Below are 18,115 nucleotides of genomic sequence, written 5' to 3' on the forward strand. Positions count from 1 at the left end.
AGTCCCAGCCACATGATAGAGGGTTATTTTTGAGCTTGGGGAAAACCAAGGGTGCATTTACACCAGTGGCTCCTAATCTGTGGGCTGTGGACCACCAGTGGGCCATGAGGATGAAAATCTGGTCCGCGAGCCTCCTTCCTCTTTATTTTATTTTATTTTATTTTCACTCCTGCCACTCTTTCCCTGTTGCTGACCACGGCATATGTTCTGTATCAGAAAGTAGAGCTGATGTTGTCTATCCAATGCAATTTTCTGAATCAGCACCCCAAATTGAATTAAAATTGACCAAAAACTGATTTGTAACCCTTTTGGTACTAATGTTAAGAGAGTGGTCCAAGTGGTTCCTGGTCCAAGTGGTTCCTGATCGGGATTCTATAGCACTGAGTCATGACAGTTAAAGTGGTGTCAAACTGCATTAATAATTCAGTTTAAATGCATTCTAGATTAAAGTATTGGGATAAAGTTTTAAAAAATAGAAATGCTTTTTCCAGATAGTTCTGTAAAGGATATTTTAGATTGCCACATGCCTGCAGTTGAACTGCTAGCCCAAAATCATGACCTACCAAAATAAAGATGTAATCTGCATTTATCTGTATATTGAGAGGAGGCTGTAGAAATGTTGCAGAGAGATGTCCAGGAACGTCAGTTTTATTTTCTGAAACCACTGGTGCTTTCAGAAATGGATGTGTCACAACAATTAAACGATTGACATGCAGTAGAGAATCACTACTTTTATTTGATGTACAAGAAGTACACTGTGGCAGAAATGTATCTGAATACATGCTCATCCATCATTTATTCACCTTGCATTTGACATTAACAGCTGTGACCTCCTGGCTCAGAGGTCTTCAGTGTGATTTAAAATCTAGCACAAGACTGTCAGCAAAGGCTTAAAGGATGCTGAAATTAAAGCTTTACCAAGCACCCAGGATGCTATTGACTGTGTAATGAAACTTTACTCTAGTTGTTTGTTCAAAAGGGATTATTCTACCCATTCCAGAGGAAGCTGTTATTATGAAGGAAGCAGAATGCTTTCATACATGAAAACATATATTTAAGGAGAGACAATGAGCTGGTTGGATGTAATGCTAAGCTACACTTTAGCAATTAAATGGAGCCGATTGCTCTCAGACTCTTCTGTCTCCAATGCAACAAGTGACTGCAGTTTAGTGTTAAGTCTATAACCTAAACCTTACTTAGGGCTGGCCAAAGACACCTTACTACCCAAGGAAGGAAGGAAATAGCGCACACATCTCAAAGTCAGTGTGCTTTGTTTCCCATGACAGAACAAATTATTTTGGCATGCAAGTGAGAAAAAGCCACAAATGCCTCTTTCTCATACAGTGAATTTGCATACATTTGCATCCTTTTTGTGACAACTCAAATAAAGTTAACTAATAGTCCACCTCGAAGTTACTAACTTTACTATGGTTTATTGAAGCAAACACTCTTCCCAAACCATGGCTACAAAGTAAGGAAGGGGTTATATAATTACATTTCTATGCATCTTCCTCATCAAGACTTAAAAACAACAAAATGACATCCTGTACATGAAGCTTATGTAACTTGCCTATTATTCCAGTTTGTTGGCTAACAACATAGTTAACTTCATGGTTTGGACTATTCATTAGGTTAATCAAGTACAGATCATGTGGACAGGAGCATCATCTTTCTCTTTCTCATTATTTTGCCAAGTGTAAATCTGTTTTAGATTCACAGAGGAAGATCTACAACAGGAGTGAAGTTTTTGCCTATATCTATCTTTATACATCATCTGGGCTTATTTGGTGTTTGGGTTTATTACCAATAAGACCACAAGTTGCCCTGGTGTACTAGGCTCACATAACTAAAAGCAACTGGAAGAGCATTTGGAGATAGAATCAAATTAAAAGAGGAGAAAATGATTAAGCTGCTTCCTCCAGCTTCCTTGTCCTCCTCTTTCCTAAGAAACTTTGGCAAAAGTAACCTGCTTGTGCCTCTCCTAGCATATGAGTTCTGCCTCATTAATAACTTTGTCAATCTTGACCAGACTTAGATGTTGGTTGGCCACACATGCCCCAATTTTGATCAGTGAAATGATGAGGGTGTGTGAGCAATGTTTTAACATTTCGTGTGGAAGCTGGCTTGTGTAGCTACTTTGCCGAAGAGTGTTGGGGCCTCAGCAAAGTACAATTCTCATGATTTCACAGCATGGAGTCATGTCAGCTAAAGTGGTGCCAAACTGCATTAATTCTACAGTGTAGACAGAGCCTTTAATCCATATGTTTGCCTGTATACATGTACTTTCATCTAGAGAGAGCAATGACTGTGAATTAGGCACCCTTGACTATGAGCAGAGGCGGCCCTAGGTAATTTTCAATGGTAAGCAAACAGTATTTTGGCGCCCCCCCCCCCAAACCAATCATTGATATGGAGCAGGAACAAGAGGGGCTAGGCGAGGCTCAAGGACCCGGCCCCTTTGGGAAGAGGATCGCCTGTCAGTGAGGCAAGGAAGCTGAGGCTCCCCCCGGACTGCTAGGGCTGTTGTGAGCCAAGGAGGCTCTCCACAAGTGCTGGACGAGGGGCATTTACAGAGGCGCCTCTGCACCCCTGGCAGAAAACGTGTACTGCGACCGCTTACTTTGCGTAATGGACGAGCCACCCCTGACTATGAGAGTGGGATATGTTCTCTTTCTACCAGATGTCTGTTTGAATAGAAATGGCCCTAATTCCTCTAAATTGTTTTACAGCATTTAGTTTACATAGCTGTGAGGGGAGGAATTAACAAATGCTGCCAAAAAAAAAATACACTTAAGAAATGTTAACTGTCATGATCCATTTCCAAAGGAACTGAAAATGTGCTTTGTAGTTGATGAATATTCCACTATTGCATCACATTTAAACTATTTATACTCTTCTTTTCCATCCTTAACAATTTGCATTTCATCTGACTATCTTTTGCATTTTCTCAGGCAGACGATCTACTCTGCCCATAACTGGAGATCCAAGCTATAATTTTATCTACAAAAATTTCCACCTCAGTTAAATGAGCTAGGCTCAGTTTTCTAACAAAGTATAAAGGGACAAAGGCGAGAGAAACTTAATAAAAGCCCAGACCTGGGGTTATCAGATACAAAAATTAGAGCTATCTTAAAGCTGCAGCTTCTCTTACTGTGTAGTGGAGCGGTTCTGAAAGTCCACGATGCTTTAAAAAAAATGAAAAAGCTCCAACCAAATGAAGGCACAGAACTATAAAAAGATATCTGTAATATTGCAGTTTTATAAATGCTCCCTCAATTAAAAGAAAAAAGAGTGAATGGCTCCTCAGACAGAATTTCAGTAGCAAATCTTGCAGTATTTCTCGGGATCTAATTGTGGTAGCTCTTGTTACTACCCACTTGGTTCAGCACAGCATTTGTGTTTAGCACTCCAGAAATTACAACATGGTTTTGTTTTTCCTTCAGCACTTCCATTGTTATTTTGAAGAACATTTGGAAGGTAGATAATTGCTTCAGTTAAACCATTTTTGGAATAGCCAATCATAGAAAAATAAACTTTATTTATATCCCGCCACAATGAAAAGTTGGAAAAACAAGTGATTTGCTGCATTTACACTGTTAAATTAATGCAGCTTGACACCACAAACAGCCATGGCTCAATCCTATGGAATAGTGGTATTAGTTTGGTGAATCACCAGCATGTTTAGACAGAGAAGGTTAAATGCCTCGTAAAACTATAACCTTGGCAGTTAAAGTGGTGTCAAACTGTATTAATTCTATAGTGCAGATGTACCCATTGAGTCCAAGCCCTTCTCAAGTTAGCACATCTTCAGCAGATAGCTGTCTAGCCTCTTTTTGAAAGTGTCTACAGAAAGAAACCCAACAAGCTATCTGGATAATTGCTTCCTTTGCGTAACTAGTGTTACCATCAAGACATTCCTTCTAATGTTCAATGGAAATATTGAAAACATTAGATCCATTTCTATCCTCTGGGTCAGCAAATAACACTCCTCTCTGTGATAGCTCTTTAGAAAACTAAAGAGGGAAACAATTTCACCTCTCAGGTTGGATGTACACTGCCCTATATCCCAGGATCTGATCCCAGATTATCTGCTTTGAACTGGATTATATGAGTGAAAACTGCCAGTTAATCTGGGATAAGCAGATAATCTGGGATCAGATCCTGGGATGTAGTGAAGTGTAGATCCATCCTCAGAGTTCTCTTCATCAGGCTCATCACACCCAGCTCCCTCAACCTTTCCAATGCTTCATTCTCCATATCTTCTGCCATCCTTTTGGCCCTTCTCTGAACCCACTCCAACTTGTCTTTATCTTTCATAAAACAAGGTGTTCAGAATGTACCACAGCAGAGTCAGAGAATCTGAATCGTAAAGTTGCAACCCAATTCTGCCAGACAAGAATACCCAATTAAAGTACTCCTGACAGATACCCATCCGGTCTCTGCTTAAACCCTTCAAAAAGATGACTCCATTACAACCAAGGAAGTGCATTACACAGTCAAACAGCTCTTACTATCAAGAAGTTCTGCCTATTGTTTGGGTGGAATCTCTTTTTCTGAAGTTTGAATCTGTTACTCCATTGTCTAGGGTACAACTATATTGCATAATGAATGCAGTTTGACACCACTTTAACTGCCATGCCTCAGTGCTATGGAATTGCATGGGTTGTAGTTTTACAAATGCTATAACCTTGTCTGCCAAGTAGTGCTGGTGCCTCATCAAACTACAATTCCCAAGATATACAGCCTTCAGACAATACAATTAAAGTGATATCAAATTGCATGAAGTCTACAGTGTAGATGCACCCTTAGTCTTGAGCTGCAGAAAACAAGTCTCTTTTCTCAATCTTCAATATGGTATCCTTTTAGATATTTAAACATGGTTATCACGTCCCTTCTCAACATTCTCTTCACCAAGCTAAACATGTCCAGTTCCCTCAGTCTTTCCTCATAGGGCTTGGCTTCCAAACCTTTAATCATTTTGGTTGCTCTCATCTGCACGCATCTGTCAATATCTTTCCTGAACTTCTGATGAAATCTGAAACTTCAAGATGAAATCGTTACTCCATATATTTTTTTCTAAACTGGAACAGTCACACTATAGATCAAATACCCGTGTATTAATGAAAGCCTATCAACTGTGCAAATAACCACTTGCAGGGCTGGTTCTTCTGTCAGACAGATTGAGTTGGTTTCCAGAAGTAACTGGTTTACCATGTCAGGAAATTATTTGCTATGGGGTTTTATGTTTTGACTGCTGGGGGTGTGGGGAGGCACTTGTGGGATTTTATTTTATTTCTCCGCTTCAAGTACCAAAATAAACTTGCCCAACCTCTGATAAAATCCATCTTGAGTTGTGTGTAGGGGTACACTATTTATTGCTGTGTTCCTTGCAGAAAAAAATAACTTGGGTCCATCCTATTTGCAAGCTGGCTATTTATAACATCTTGCCAAGCAATGACAATTTTAATTCTCTAATTCCTTGACGGGCGGCAGATGTGTAGTAACAGTGTCCTGCCAAGTTGGCAGGATGTTGCATACTAGTTCCTTGTATACATATTAAATACCGCTACATTGGCAGTCTCTGAAAATTAAATGATTTCTGATTTTTACAGACACAAGAAATATCAATCAAATTCAGTACAGGGCACACATATCTATCATTCCCTGTTGTTGTTTATTCGTTCAGTCGTCTCCGACTCTTCGTGACCTCATGGACCAGCCCACGCCAGAGCTCCCTGTCGGCCGTTACCACCCCCAGCTCCCTCAAGGTCAGTCCAGTCACTTCAAGGATGCCATCCATCCATCTTGCCCTTGGTCGGCCCCTCTTCCTTTTGCCTTCCACTTTCCCCAACATAATTGTCTTCTCTAGGCTTTCCTGTCTCCTCATGATGTGGCCAAAGTACTTCAACTTTGTCTCTAGTATCTTTCCCTCCAGTGAGCAGTCGGGCTTTATTTCCTGGAGGATGGACTGGTTGGATCTTCTCGCAGTCCAAGGCACTCTCAGCACTTTCCTCCAACACCACAGCTCAAAAGCATCGATCTTCCTTCGCTCAGCCTTCCCTAAGGTCCAGCTCTCACATCCGTAGGTGACTACAGGGAATACCATGGCTTTGACTAGGCGGATCTTTGTTGCCAGTCTGATGTCTCTACTCTTCACTATTTTATCGAGACTGGACATTGCTCTCCTCCCAAGAAGTAAGCGTCTTCTGATTTCCTGGCCACAATCTGCATCTGCAGTAATCTTTGCGCCTAGAAATACAAAGTCTGTCACAGCCTCCACGGTTTCTCCCTCTATTTTCCAGTTGTCAATCATTCTTGTTGCCATAATCTTGGTTTTTTTGACGTTTAGCTGCAACCCGGCTTTTGCGCTTTCTTCTTTCACCTTGATTAGAAGGCTCCTCAGCTCCTCCTCGCTTTCGGCCATCAGGGTGGTGTCATCTGCATATCTGAGGTTGTTAATGTTTCTTCCAGCAATTTTCACCCCAGCTTTGCATTCATCCAGCCCCGCACATCGCATGATGTGTTCTGCATACAAGTTAAAAAGGTTGGGTGAGAGGATGCAGCCTTGCCGTACGCCTTTCCCAATCTTGAACCAGTCTGTTGTTCCGTGGTCAGTTCTGACTGTTGCTACTTGGTCCTTGTACAGATTCCTCAGGAGAGAGACAAGGTGACTTGGGATGCCCATCCCACCAAGAACTTGCCACAATTTATTGTGATCCACACAGTCAAAGGCTTTAGAATAATCAATGAAGCAGAAGTAGATGTTTTTCTGAAACTCCTTGCCTTTCTCCATTATCCAGCGGATGTTGGCAATCTGGTCTCTGGTTCCTCTGCCTTTTCTAAACCCAGCTTGAACATCTGGCAACTCTCGCTCCATGTATTGCTGGAGTCTTCCTTGCAGGATCTTGAGCATTACCTTACTGGCATGAGAAATAAGGGCCACTGTACGGAAGTTTGAGCAGTCTTTCGCATTTCCCTTTTTTGGTATGGGGATATAAGTTGATTTTTTCCAGTCTGATGGCCATTCTTGTGTTTTCCATATTTGCTGGCAAATGGCATGCATCACCTTGACAGCATCATCTTTTAAGATTTTAAACAGTTCAGCTGGGATCCCGTCGTCTCCTGCTGCCTTGTTGTTAGCAATGCTTCTTAAGGCCCATTCAACCTCACTCCTCAGGATGTCTGGTTCTAATTCATTCACCACACCATCATAACTATCCTCAATATTATTATCCTTCCTATACAGATCTTCTGTATAGTCTCGCCACCTTCTCTTGATCTCTTCAGCTTCTGTTAGGTTCCTGCCATCTTTGTTTCTTATCGTACCAATTTTTGCCTGAAATTTACCTCCAATGTTTCTAATTTTCTGGAAGAGGTCTCTTGTCCTTCCTATTCTGTTGTCTTCTTCCACTTCCATGCATTGCTTATTTAAAAATAGTTCCTTATCTCTTCTAGCTAACCTCTGGAATTGCGCATTTAACTGGGCATATCTCCCCTTACTATCACTGTTTCCTTTTGCTTTCCTCCTTTCTTGGGCTACTTCCAGTGTCTCAGCAGACAACCATTTTGCCTTCTTGGTTTTCTTTTTCTTTGGAACGTACTTTGTTGCCGTCTCCTGAACAATGTTGCGGACTTCTGTCCATAGTTCTTCTGGGACTCTGTTTACTAAATCTAGTCCTTCAAATCTGTTCTTCACTTCCACTGTATATTCGCTAGGAATGTTAGTGAGATCATATCTAACTGATCTGTGTATTTTCCCTGATCTCTTTAGTTTTATTCTAAATTGGGCAATAAGAAGTTCGTGATCTGAGCTACAGTCAGCCCCAGGTCTTGTTTTCACCGACTGGATGGATGTCCGCCACCTTTGGCTGCAAAGGATGTAGTCAATCTGATTTCGGTGCTGACCATCTGGTGAAGTCCATGTGTAAAGCCGTCTTTTAGGTTGTTGGAAGAGAGTGTTTGTGATACACAGTGAGTTTTCCTGGCAAAATTCTATCAGCCTGCGTCCCGCTTCATTTTGTTCTCCCAGACCATGCTTGCCTGTGATCCCAGTTGTCATTTGACTTCCCACCTTGGCATTCCAGTCTCCTGTAATGAAAATAATGTCTCTTTTTGGTGTATTATCCAGTAGGTCCTGCAGATCCTCATAGAACTGATCTACTTCTGCTTCTTCAGCAGCTGTGGTTGGGGCGTATATTTGGATCACTGTGATGTTGAAAGGCTTTCCTTGCACTCGAATTGAGATCATTCTGTCATTTTTTGGGTTGTATCCAAGCACCGCTTTAGCGAATTTCTTATTAATTATGAAGGCTACTCCATTTCTTCGATGTTCCTCTTGTCCACAGTAGTAGATCTGGTGGTCATCTGATGTGAAGTGGCCCATTCCAGTCCATTTCAGTTCGCTGACCCCCAGAATGTCTATCTTTAGTCTTGACATCTCACCAATAACAACATCCAATTTGCCCTGGCTCATAGATCTTACATTCCAGGTTCCTATGGTGTGTTGATCTTTAGAGCATCGGATTCGTCGTTCACCTCCAGTACCGTCGGCCGCTAGCCTTCCTTTCGGCTTTGAGCTAGCTGCGTCATCACATCTGGGGCTAGTTGAACTTATCCTCTGCTCCTCCCCAGTAGCATTTTGGCCATCTTCCGACCTGGGAGTCCCATCTTCCAATGGCATATCGACATATCTCTGGTTGTACTGGTCCATTTAGTTTTCTTGGCAAGGATACTGGGGTGGTTTGCCGTTGCCTTCCCCAGGGATCACGCTTGGTCTGACCTCTCTGCCACGACCGTCCCGTCTTGGGTGGCCCTTCACGGTTTCGCTCATGACATCATTGAGGTGCTCAAGCTCCAGCGCCCCGACAAGGTGGTGATCCTTTGCTGGAGCTATCATTCCCTATGGGGCACCAAAGAAATATGAATCAAATTCAGTATGGGACATTTTTACGGACACGAGAAATATCTATCGAATTCAATAAGTAAAGGTAAAAGTTTTCCCCTGACATTAAGTCCAGTTGTATCTGACTCTGAGGGTTTACATTTCTAAGTCAAAGACTGGCATTGTCCGTAGACACCTCCAAGTCATGTGGCCGGCATGACTGCAAGGAGCGGCGTAATTCAATATGAGACACCAAATATAGCTTCTTAGATGCTGTGGTTTGAAGAAAAAAAAGATCTTGCCCTTCATGACACTGTATTTAGAAAACCTAAGGATTCCAACAGTTGTTTGACTGCTTCTCTCCCAAAAATAACAGAGACAATCTACAATATAACTACTTTCTAAACATAGTTGATTTGGACCCACATACCTTGTATTAGAATTCAAAGCAATGAACTGAAGGCAAGTATGATCATGGTATCTGCTTTGCAGAAGGCTATAGAAAGAAAAAGAAATTATTTTCAAGGATTAACAGACTTACCTGTTACCTCTAAGATCTTGCACCTGTTGTAATGAAAGATCAATTTTGGACATTAGCACATTGTTCGAGAAATCCCAGCCAGCCCAGTTATAGCTGTTCTTACGTGTGTCTGTCTGTCTGTCTGTCTGTCTGTCTGTCTATCTATCTATCTATCTATCTATCTATCTATCTATCTATCTATCTAACCTATCAATGAATGAAAACTCCAAATACTTGGGTCAACTTATCTATGGGTCAATGTGAATGCTGTGTCCCAGCTCAGATTTTTAAAAAGGAGCCATCTAGAAGAAGTAGAGTGACAAGAACCTAATCCATCCCAGAAGAACTTAAAAGAATCAACAAGCTCCACTGTGATACTGCTTTGGTCGTATTAAACCCCTGGATAGAAAAAGGGCTGCCCACAGGTCACATCAAAATCCATAGTATTGGTCCCAAAACCTGCCCTTAACTTACACATAAGATTGATTTGTACATGACTACATGCTGTATTAGTATTATTGTATTTACTTATGTGACGTTTCTCTCTCTTAATGAGACTCAAGCTATGAATCGTGCTAAAAACAACACTATATATCCAAATTTACCAAGAATATAGCCAATTGGCTGACATACAGTTCATCAGTTGTGTTGATTAGAACTCTACAACTGTAGGTTTTGACAGGAACCCCAAACATCCTCCTTCTATGAAAACAATAAATTCTACAGGACAATTCTATCAGTCTCTATAATATCAGTCTCTAAGACTGCCTCAGCATTTTGTACATTTAGTCATCGAAAGAGTAAACAACATCAAACAAATGTCAATCTAGAGAACAGTAAGAAGCAGAGAAAGTGATCCAGGAAGAGTTATATGTAGTACATACAAGTAGTACATTAGACTAAGTGGCCTGTGAACATCTTTTGGTTTACTATTTTTTTTAAAAAATAGACAAAAGTCTTGTTGGAAAGCCACAAGGTTTTCAGCAGGCTACAAAGTTTGGTACGTATTTCGTTAAACATAGCTATTCTGGAAGCATCTAGACTAATTGACTTCAGGTGCCAAAACCCTATTGCCGGCATAAAACCCTTTTTTAAACTGACTTAGAGAAGAAAAAGCATTCTTTTGATGAGCTTACACACAGAGAGCTTAAGAAACAATTAAGGTATGGTTTATTTTATTAGCATATTTTGGAACACAGAGTGAAGAGTCTTTAAAAATACATTTAACATGTTTATAATAGCCTCTAGAATAGATATGCTTTTTATTGCCAGTTGTTTAGGCTCTGCTGTCTTCTATAAGCAAATTTGCTTTCATATTGATGATATGCTATTAAGCTTATTCTGCATTATGGAGACATAATACAAAGTAGGTATTAAGTGGTGAAATTACTCTCACTTAATGAGTTGGATAAACTGTCTGAGAAGTGTGTATTAAATGTATTAATTGCCAAATAACACTATGCTTAGCAATCCGTGAATGCTTATTAAGAATCCCGAGGCAACTACTCTTAGCATTATCTTTCTCTGTCTACATAAAGGATGTAAAACTTTTTCTATGTTGCTCAGATATCAAAAAGCAAGACAGCACCCTAACTTGTATTAAGGTAAAAGTAAAGGTTTCCCCTGACATTAAGTCTAGTCATGTCTGACTCTGGGGGGGGGGGGGGGTGGTGGTGCTCATCTCCGTTTCCAAGCTGAAGAGTTGGCGTCCATAGACACCTCCTGGGTCATGTGGCTCTTAATACATTTTGGAAGCAAACAAAATGATTTTGAAATGTAATGGCACTATGTTATATTGTGTATTTGATGTTCAGACGTATTTTCATAGGAAGTTCCACAAAGAGTCAAAGAGTCAAAATGTGTTGGGATCCTAAAATGAGTATATAGTTATATACTCCTTTAAATGTAGCATGTTTTTAAACATGATTACTGTTCTAGGGATGCATCAGCGCATTAGAAGAAATGCAGAGATCTACTGGGGAGGTCCTGCTCACAGTCCTGCTGCTTTCGCAGGTGCAATTGGCGGAGACAGACAGGGCCTTCTCAGCTGTGGAACTCCCTCCCCAATGAGATCAGATCAGCCCTCTCCCTCCTAGCATTTAGGAAACAACTTACAACCTGGCTATTCAAGCAGGCATTCAGTGAATGACAGAAATATGTAAGTAGCTAAAGATAACATTGGGATTGATGCAAAGTCTAAATGTTTTACATTGTGCCTGCGATTGTTGTTTATAGTGTAAATGGTTTCACTCTACTATTAGATGCTGTTTATTTGATATGTGATTTTTTTATACATGTGAGGCATTGAATTTTGCCATTGAGTATGTTGTGAACTGCTTTAAGTTCCCCCAGGAGTGAGAAAAGCAGTATATATATGCAATAAATAAATCATAGAATCAATTAATTGGAAGAGACCTCGAAGGCTATCCAGTCCAACCCCCATCAAGAAGCAGGAAAATTGTATTCAAATCAATCAACGAATCTTAGATGAGAATTTCTTCTTGTTTCTAAGAAGCATAAACACTCATTGCAGCGGTTAACACGTATAAAAAAGAGCATCAGGAATTTTTTGGAAGTGTTGAATTTGTAAGGCTTCTGGCTCTAGTGGTACTTTAAGTTTTAAGATGTTTTCAATATTTTTATGAGTTTCCCCACTGTTTTAAAGAAAGTTCTATTAAAGCTATAGTGCAACAAAACACCCCCTTCATCCACAGTGGGCGGGTCTAAGTCTCTGTTAGAACAAGCATAAATACTAACGTTACTATAACAACTAAAACATTTGGAACTAAGTAGATCATTTATACTACCCAGAAGTATCACTAAAACCACTAATTAGGCAGCCTGTTGTTTCTTACAGTCCTTTAGACTAGCAATGGTGCTTTGTGGAAGAATGTTTCATGTCAAATTACAGACAAAATAGTTTGAAAACTTCTGTGTTGGGATCAAGGCATTACCTTTGCAAAAACGAGAACTGTTCCTATCATTAAAGACACCAAAACAGACTAATGTAAGAACTTTCTATTTATCACCATTTTAAACTGGTCTGGGTTTCTCAGAGAATTTGTAACAATAAGAATTTTCTGATGAAATACAGGAATCCTTATTCTGAATTTTTGTCCATGCTGTTTATACATTTGTGTAAATGTGTGTTCACACACCATTATATGTGAATCTTCAAGTTATTTTTACTAATCCATTAATTTTATGAAATTTAGGCTGGATCCACACAGCCCTATATCCCAGGATCTGATTCCAGATTATCTGATTACCCAGATTATATGAGAGTGGAAACTCATATAATCCAGTTCAAAGCAGATAATGTGGGATCAGATCCTGGGATATAGGACAGTGGAGATCCAGCCTTTTGCAAGGAACAGGCAAAGGTAGTTTGCCAGAAATTTCTTCTAAATATAGCCTACAATACCTGATACTCCTTTGCAGTGTCCCATCCAAGCACAAACCAGAGTTTACTCTGCTTAGTTTCCACCATCTGATTGTATCTGGTGCCAATGCACTCTCTCACACACACATATTTACTCTAGGGAAGTATTTGTGAAATTACAAATGTAGGGCCATTAAACAAGATCACTTACCACCTTTCTGAATTAAAGGATACCTACTAGTAGAGCACTTTGCCCTCCGTATAGTGGAAAAATGTGTTTGTGCTGTTCAGTTGATACATTTTCATAATCTGACAACAGTAATGACCTATTACATTTAGAATACTTCCCTTCATGAATAATATTTTTACAAGTAGTTATTTTTACTATAGAACACCACACTTTTTTCTTTTCTCTTATAAGAGGATTCTGATCTGTTCCAATTCAGTTTTAATACATCTGTCAGATATTTTAAACCAACTTATTTCAAGGGATGCAGCATGTAGCTGAATAACAAAGGCAGGGTCTACATTACCAAATCAGGAAGATTGAACTGCATGATCTGGCAGTGTAGGTTCAGCCAAAAACAAACTTAAATCAGTCAGTATTTTTGTTCTTTATTCTTTTATTCATATCTTGAACAAGACAGTGCTTCAACATCTACAAAATGATGGAAGTATTTATGTTCGGAATCAAACTCTGCAATTTATACGACATAAAGATCATGCGTAGATATGGTATCTTGGGTCCTGACCTTAATATAAACTGATAAGAAAGACAGCCCCTTCTTCCCAACATGTGGCATAACCTGGTAATTTAAAAGGCATTTTCCTCCAAGGCATGTTTCTTGAATCCTGATACCATCAGGCTTACCCTTCATTCCATATGCAGTCCTCAATTTCTGCCCATACGGTATGAAACAATGGGCATTCAAGCAAAAAGTCAGCAATACCCCCTTTAGTTACTTCTCTGTCACTGAATTTTATTGAGTTTTACAAACTGAATCGCAGGAGAGATTGCCCACGCCTATTTCCCAGCTGTCTTCAAAATCATTTCAGATTGGAAGGCGGGTGTGTGTGTGTCTTTACAACTAATTGCCTCTCTACCTTCTATAAAAGGCAAGGGAATTTTTTTTTCCTGAAGAGATCATAATTCAAACTCTTCCCCTTCATGTCCAAAACCCATCTTGCTCAGAGTGAGGCAATTTGCTTCTCCTTCAGCTCCCCTCCCTTGTCTCTCTGTATTACATCTGATGCCCAACACTAAACCCCTGCTCTTGCTTTGCCACGCTACGCATCCTGTGCATTAGGCTATGTTTATTGCCACCCTCGCATCCAACTGTCTGCCTGTGTGTCCCTTCGCATTGCTCAAAAGCACGTGAGCCGCCACATTTCCCACATCGCACACGTCCGCGATGCACACTGCAGCAGCAGCTCCATACCCTTGAGTTTGTTTTAATGCGAGGGAGAAGGACTACAGAGCTTCAGTCCAAATACCAGATATCCTAGCACTATAGTAGGACTGCTTTTCCCCTTTTAAAAGAAAGCTGGACTGAAATAGAAGGGAGACCAATTCCCTTCATTGCCTTAACCCATCCTCAGTGCTCCTCTAAGCATTTTTTTTGCATCCAACTCAAACGTTTCTCTTCAGATTCACAGAAACGACTTCTCTCCAAAGTCCTGGCATGCAGCAACTTAATCTCTTTGGTCTTTTTATTTATTTATTTAGAGCATTTATATCCCGTCCTATCTCACCTCCACAGAGGGACTCAGGGCACCTAACAACCGGCACAGCATAGTGCCCACAATGAGAAAAGCATAAATATACATACTATAATAAAAACAGTATAAAAACAATATAAAAACATTAAATACAATGCTGAATTCAGTCATAATCCTAAAAGCAGTCCATCATAGTCCATTTAAACTCTGTCCTCTCCATCTATGCAAGTCTCTTCTATCTCAACCTTATTTTTTAATTCACATTGACAAGATTGTGTCTTCTCCACTCCCTGAAGAAAAAATGATTCAATAACAAGATTTTTTTTAAAGGGTTAATCAACCTGAATGGAACACCAAACACTAAATGCTTTGGGTCTCATTCTGGAGAGGAACGCACGGTACAAATTAATGTAATAGTAATACATTTAATGATAAATATAAAGAACTTCCTTCTAACGTCCCAGTGTGCAGAAACTTCGCCTGTTTTGTCCTTTTAAACTCTGTGCTCTCCATTCATGAAGTCTCTTCTTCTACCTCAACCTTGGTTTTTCCCCCCCATTCACAATGACAAGATTGTGTCTCCTTCACTCCTTGCAAAAAAGACAGTTCTGTAACAAGATTTTAAAAAGGGGTTAATTGCTTTGAACGATACGCCAGATATTCAATGTATTGGGTCTTGATCCAGAGAAGAAAGTGGAGTACAAATAATATAATATATAATAATACAAATAAACATAATAACAATATACACATATATTATACATATGTGTGTGTGTGTGTGTGTGTGGTAGGTGTGGGTGTCAAAGTATATATTTTTTGGCTGGTTTGTGCCACAAAAGTTTTTACATCGCGTGATAGATCTGCACCAAACTTGGCACACATACCCACCTTTATATTACTTATTTTTTATCCCCACCTTACTCCTGATAGAGCAGGCATGGGCGAATTTGGGCCTTCCCAGTGTTTTGGATTACAACTCCCATAGTTCCTAACAGCCTCAGGCCCCTTCCTTTTCCCCCTCAACCGCTTCAGGGGAGGCTAAGGGGGAAAAGGAGGGGGCCTGAGGCTGTTAGGAACTGTGGGAGTTGTAATCCAAAACACCGGGAGGGCCCAAGTTCGCCCATGCCTGTGATAGAGGGACTTGAGGCAGTTAACAACACAACTCAACACAAACTAAAAACAGCCAATTCAGAAAAATATGATTACAAAAAGAAATCAAATCTTGTGTGTCACAAAGCAATCAAATCGAAGTAGGATTACAACTATACTTAAAAACTACACAGCCCCATTGGACAAGCCACACTTTCTCAGCCTCAGAGGAAACCCTGTGATGAGATTCCTCTTTAGCTTGGAAATGACTTGAAGGCACACAACAACAACAACAACAACAACAACAAATTGCCTCTGTTGATATTGACAATGAAAGCAACGTGTTGTCAGAGGCTTTCATAGCCGGAATCCCTGGGTTGCTGTGAGTTTTCCAGGCTGTATGGCCATGTTCTCCTGATGTTTATGCCCACATCTAAGGCAGACATGCTCAGAAGTTGTGAACCATAGATGTTGGCAAAACGTCAGGGGAGAATGCTTCCAGAACATGGCCATTCACCCTGGGAAACTCACAGCAGCCCAGTGATTCCGGCCATTAAAGCCTTCGACAATACAGTGCTTTCATTGTCAGTACCAACAGTGGCAATTTGTTGTTATTATGAGCCTTCAAGTCGTTTCTGAGCCAAAGGCAAGTCTCATCACAAGGTTTCCTCTGAGGCTGAGAGAATGTGACTTGCCCAAAGGGGATGTAAGCTACAAGCCTTGCCAATGAAAGCAATGACAAGGCCTGTAGTTTTGAAGCTTCCCAAGTGCATTTCCTCTGTGCCTCAGTTTCCTTTTCTTGCCTCTCATTGAATAAATGTGGGTGTGAAGCATACTCTCTGTGTGGATGAGTATCAGTTTTACTTGTGTCCCTCAGGAAACATCAAGCAGTTGTGAGTACAAGCAAAACTGCTTTAGATCCTCCCTCAATCCCATCAACACTTTTAATATTTTTTTACACACTTTTATACTGCTTAATGTGTTATTTACGAGGCCTGATTGATAACATGTTTTAGCCAATGTTTTATTTTAGTTTATTTTAATTCTATTGGTGTATTTTAAATCTATTTTAAGTGGACTGTTCATTTGTTTTATCTTGATACTGTACTCGCAATTGAAAGTTGGCCATTTTGTGTGTTGCCGAAGCCTTTCATGGCTGGAATCACTGAGTTGCTGTGAGTTTTCCGGGCTGTATGGCCTTGATTTTGTGTGTTGTCAAAGGCTTTCATGGCTGGAATCACTGGGTTGCTGTGAGTTTTCCGGGCTGTATGGCCATGATTTTGTGTTGTCAAAGGCTTTCGTGGCCAGAATCACTGAGTTGCTGTGAATTTTCCGGGCTGTATGGCCTTGATTTTGTGTGTTGTCAAAGGCTTTCGTGGCCAGAATCACTGGGTCACTGTGAGTTTTCTGGGCTGTACGGCCATGATTTTGAGTGTTGTCAAAGGCTTTCATGGCCGGAATTACTGGGTTGCTGTGAGTTTTCTGGGCTGTACGGCCATGATTTTGTGTGTGGTCAAAGGCTTTCTTGGCTGGAATCACTGGGTTGGTGTGAGTTTTCTATGATGTTTGGCCATGATTTTGTGTGCTGTCAAAGACTTTCATGGCTGGAATCACTGAGTTGCTGTGAGTTTTCTGGGTTGTACGGCCATGTTCCAGAGAATGGGAATCTTGCACACCAGAAGCATTCTCTCCTGATGTTTTGCTCACGTCTATGGCAAGCATCCTCAGAGGTTATGTGGTCTGTTGGAAACATATAGGCCAGCTTGATTAGCATGGAATACCCTTGCAGTTTCAAAGCCTGGTTGCTTCCTGCCTAGGGGAATCCTTTGTTGGAAGTTCACTGGCCGAGATTGTTTCTTGTCTGGAATTCCCTTGTCTTCTGAATGTTGTTTTTTTATTTACTGTCCTGAATCCAGAGTTATTTTAATACTGGTAGTCAGATTTTGTTCTTTTTCACGGTTTCCTCCTTTCTGTTGAAATTGCCCACATGCTTGTGGATTTCAATGGATTCTCTGTGTAGTCTGACATCCAGTAAAGGATCCCCCAGGCAGGAAGCAGCCAGACTTTGAAGCTACAAGGACATTCAATGCTAATCAATGCTAACCATTTTGTTTCTTTGGAAGACGCCCTGCGTCCCCCTTGGGGATAGAGGCTGGCTTAGAAATAAAGTATATTATTATTATTATTATTATTATTCTCTACACTGCCATGTAATGCTGTTTCAGAATGCAGGCTGGCTGCCTTGAACTGGACTCTCTGAGCCCACACTGCCAGGCAACCCCATTCAATGCAGTCAACCTGCGTGATGTGGCAATGCAGACCCACCCTGAGTCAGCCACCCTTTGGAAGGCAGCCCGCCTTCCTCGTATCTGACTCTCCAGCAGGGGGCGCAGGACTCCCAGCTCAGCCTATGCGTGACGCATTGCAGGTACGAAACCACCAATCAGAGCAGACCGTCCGTTGGTCGCCTCACTCACACGTTTGGACCATTCTTTGTCTCCTTCCGCGGAGAGGAGAAAAAATA

This window comes from Anolis sagrei, chromosome 1 (assembly GCF_037176765.1).
Source record: "Anolis sagrei isolate rAnoSag1 chromosome 1, rAnoSag1.mat, whole genome shotgun sequence".
Taxonomy (NCBI): Eukaryota; Metazoa; Chordata; class Lepidosauria; order Squamata; family Dactyloidae; genus Anolis; species Anolis sagrei.